Genomic DNA, 4,849 nt, shown 5'->3' with positions numbered 1-4,849 from the left:
GTGTGTGTGTGTGTGTCATTGAAAGAGAGAGAGTAGGGGATGGGGGATAGAGAGTAGGTGGTGGGAGAGGGAGAGAGTGAGAGTAAAGGATGGGAGAGAGTGTGAAAGAGAGAGTAGGGGATGCGAGAGAGGGGGGGATGGGAGTGTGTGTGATAGATCTAGAGAGTAGGGGATGGGAGAGAAGAGAGATGGGAGATGGGAGCGTGTGTGTCTATGAAAGAGAGAGAGTAGGTGATGAGAGAGAGTGTCAAAGTGTAAGAGAGAGTAGGGGTGGTAGAGAGAGATTACAGGATGAGAGAGATAGAGTGAAAGGATGAGAGAGAGTGTGTGTCTATAAAAGAGAGAGTAGGGGATGAGAGAGAGTGTAAGAGTGTGAGAGAACAGTGGGTGGAAAAGAGAGAGTATAGGATGGGAGAGACAGAGTGAAAGGATGGGAGAGAGTATGAGAGAGAGTAGTGTATGGGAGAGAGTGTGAGAGAGGGTAGGGGATGGGAGAGAGAAAGTAAGAGTAGAGGATGGGAGAGAGAGTAGAGAGGGGGAGCGAGAGAGAGAGAGAGAGAGAGAGAGATAGTAGGTGGTGGGAGAGGGAGTGGGATAGGGGGAGAAAGAGGGGGATGGAAATATGTCAGATCTCTAGAGAGTAGGGAATGGGAGAGAAGAGAGAGAGGGTGGATGGGAGTGTGTATCTATAAAAGAGAGATTTTAGGGGATGGGAGAGAGAGAGAGAGAGAGAGAGAGAGTAGTGGATAAGAGAGAGAGAGAGAGACTAGGTGGTGGGAGAGGGAGTGGGAGAGGGAGAGAGAGGGGGGATGGGAGCATGTGTAAGAGAGAGAGTAGGGGATGGGAGAGAGAGAGTGAGAGTAGGGGATGGGAGAGAGTGTGAAAGAGGGTAGGGGGATGGGAGAGAGAATGAGAGTAGGGGATCATAGAGAGAGAGAGAGATAGTATGTAGTGAGAGAGGGAGTCAGAGAGGAAGAGAGAGGGGGGATGGGAGTGTGTGTGAGATATCTAAAGAGTAGGGGATGGGCGAGGAGAGAGGATGAGAGAGAGTAGGTGGTGGGAGTGAGAGAATGAGAGAGAGTAGGTGGTGGGAGAGGGAGAGTGAGAGAGAGAGAGTAGTGGATAGGAGAGGGGAGAGAGAGAGTAGGAGATGGGAGAGGGGAGAGAGTAGGGGGAGGGGGAGAGAGAAAGAAAGAGAGAGTAGGGGATGGGAGAGAGAGAATAACCCAAGAGAGAGGGGGGATGGGAGTGTGTGGGATAGAGAGAGTAGGGGATGGGAGAGGGAGTAGGAGAGGGAGAGTGAGAGAGAGTAGGAAATGGGAGAAGGAGTAGGAGAAGGGGAGTGAGAGAGAGAGTAGGGGATGTGAGAGGAGAGAGAGTAGGGGATGAGGGATGGTGGGATAGGAGAGATGTGTTTTGACATAGTGCATACACACTATAGTTCATATGTGCTTTATAGTGTGTACATGCTGTAGTGCATACATGCTATGTCAAATCACCCAAAAATAGTCACAAAGCAAGTTTGGGTCCCATTTCATCCATTCTCTACTTTTGGTATGTTGTACATTCTATTGTTCCGATACAAAATACAGGTTTCAACATAGAAAACACTATTTGAAGACTTTTTGAAGCTAGAAAACACCAAATTCAATCATTGGATATGCTATTTGAAGGCTTTTTGAATATTCTTCATATAGAAAAGGTTAGTGAAATCCTTTTTAAATATTGTTTGTTGATATATAGATACAAATTTGATTATAATTTGACATATTGTTTAATATATAGTGAATTCATTGAAATTTGTTTGTTTGAATGAAATGTTATTTCGAAATGGTTAGAAATTTGACAAGTTGTTTGATATATATTGTGTATTCATTGAAATAATTGAAATTTTTATATGTATTTGAAAGATTTGTAATTTACACATTGTAAGTAATTTAGATGTTTGAATAATTTGACATGTAAAAATCATCATCATGCCAATGAAGAAACTACAAACTCAAACAAATGAAGATAGGGAGAGAGATTTGGCAATTAAAATAGATAAAATGAAACTACTATGTGAACAAAAAGAATTGCAAAGCAATAATGAAGAATTGACTTTCGAAGAGGATCAAGAACCATTGATACAAAGAAACAAAGAGGAAGAATTGGAAAGACAAATAGAATGAATGAGACTATTACACTCAAGAAAAAAATTGAATTGTGAAGCTACGCCATCTTCCAATGTTGGAGTCATGTCATCCTCTCATGTTGAAGAGACACTAATTTTTAGATTCAATGATGTACACACTCCATCATGTCATGTTGAAGGCACAACACCAACATATCAAGTAGGTGATATTCCATCTTTTGCATCTTATTGCCAAGGCACATCATCTTCAGTTCAAGGTACGCAATACACTCAACCTTATGTTGATGTTCAAAATGTTGAGAGAATGGAAATATTATAACACCTTCTAGAATTCATTTTAGAAGACCAAAATATTTGATTGATATTGATAGTAACATTTTGAAATCAATGCCTGACAAGATTAGCAAGCATACTTGTCAAAGAAAAGTTAATCGTATGTGGAGATTATTTGTTGAAGAATTAAATATTATATGTCAATGAAAACTATTTGTTGACATGATGAAGAATTTGAAATTTAGGCCTATCATGAAGATTCTTGGGCTAAGAACAATGGATGATTCAAATTAAAAAAATATTGTAAAGAATCTAATGAGTGCTTATGACAAAGTGGGTTCTAAATCACGAACCAAAGATAGTAATATCAAAAGATGAGTACTTACATCAAAAATAGTAAGTACCCAAATGAAGAAAGCTTGACTCATAAGAAAGACAAGAAAAATATTAAAAATTGGTAGAGGTACTCTAAGGAGAGCCATGCGAAGGTGTGAGAGATTGGAAGATCCAACAAAAAATGAGTTATGGACATTTAGCAATAGACTACTGCGAAAGGATAAAGAAATTAGTGAAGCTTTGAAATCATTGATCGAAGATTTTTGAAAAAAAATACATGTGTTTCCACTAATCAAAGAGATTTTGTAAGGAGGATTGGTAGCCAAAATTGTGACCCACATGCGAAACATTTTTTGGACTCAACTCAGACACAATTTTTTACCAATTTAAGTCAAAGATTTTTTGAGATGGGTAAACCTTTTTATGTGAAGATAAATCACACATGCACAACTTTTTCTTTTAGGATACATATTGAATTTTCTAACCATTTTGATGTATTTAGGCATATATGTGTGCTTTTCCATTTTGAGTTTGTTTTGCAAGATTGTGACATGAATGAACCACCAAAATTTTCAAGAGAATTCATATCCAACATTTTATGTGAAATAGGGGATGGCCAAAAATTTTACAAGACATCATGCTTGGATGGTATATGCTTATTTTGTGGTTCTTTGCAATTTTTATCAACTTGCCAACATATGGATAGTACACATGCAATTCCAAATGAAATAGTAGATTATGAAAAATTTAAGATAGTGACACATATGACCTAAAAGATGGGAAATAGGGTAAAAGATGCGATTTAGTCATTGAAAAGATTCTAGTGTATGACTTCATGAATATTTTTCTTGGAAATATTATTTACGAGTATGCAAGGCATACACATAGAGCTTGATGGCAAGATTTGCAATTCAAGTTGTGCAAGGATATGTTTCCATTGGATACCATTGTTTTAGTTGTAGACTTCACAGAGAACTACACACTACAACCAAAAAATGAGGTGCAAGCAATGTGTTATACATCTCAATAGGTTTCCATATTTATTTACATAACATTCATGCATTCACCTACAAGTATAGAGGATAACAGGAAGATTTTGAGGGAGTACCATTTTTACATTAGCGATGATCGATCACATTCTATGGAGTTTGTACATGGTTGTTTTCAACTATTTTATGGAGATTTGGCTAAGAGAGGCATAACATATCGTCAGCACATTATTTGGTCAGACAATTGCGCATTTCAATTCAAGAATGCATAGATGTTCTATTGGTTGAGCAGGATGCACAAGTTGTGTAGAATTCAATATATGTAGAATTTCACAAAGGCTAATCATGGAAAGGGAGAGCACAACGGTGCAAGTGTAGGCATCAAAAGAGCCTTATATCATGAAGAACTAAAGTACAAAGATGGAGCAATATTGACAGATGAAAAATCTATCGTCCATTAGTGTAACACTACAATGCATCCAAGTAAGGAAGGTGAGTCTATGGTTCGTAGATTTTTTTGGTTGATAGATAATACTAACATTGGACCATATGAGGATTGTTGTACACTAACAAGATCAAGTGATTTGCACTCTTTTAGAAGCTCTGATGCAAGTTCATGGAGTATCCACACATGAAAAGTGGCATGCTATTTTCCATCATGTGCAGAGGAAAATTGGGATGATTGTGAGTCAAGTGAATGGGTGGACAAATGGGATATATGGGTTTTGGACCCAATTGACAACTATCATCCCCCAAAAGCACTAAAAATGGTAGAGATGGATTCGTCTATTGACTTTGACTACTTGTCTGATCTAGTGCAACCTGGTAATATATATATATATATCTTTGTAATTTTGATATGTAACTTTATAACTTTTACCGAAGTATTTTTTGAATTAATGACCGCATTTTGTACATTTGTCACTATAGGCCATGTTTTTGTTGTTATTACACCTAAAGATAATGAAGAAGGGATAGGTTATTATTTCCTTCATTATTTGCAAGCCAAACAAAAATTGGATCGTTGAGCTATAGATGGTGAAGGTTTAGAGTACCATGTTAGTATGGTGGTTGTAACTGGCACATGGCTTAGATGATATTTTATGAAGAACTCTAA

Source organism: Cupressus sempervirens, chromosome 4 (assembly GCF_028749045.1).
Source record: "Cupressus sempervirens isolate cs-2001-9-10 chromosome 4, ASM2874904v1, whole genome shotgun sequence".
NCBI lineage: Eukaryota > Viridiplantae > Streptophyta > Pinopsida > Cupressales > Cupressaceae > Cupressus > Cupressus sempervirens.
Note: the sequence above shows the minus strand (reverse complement) of the source record.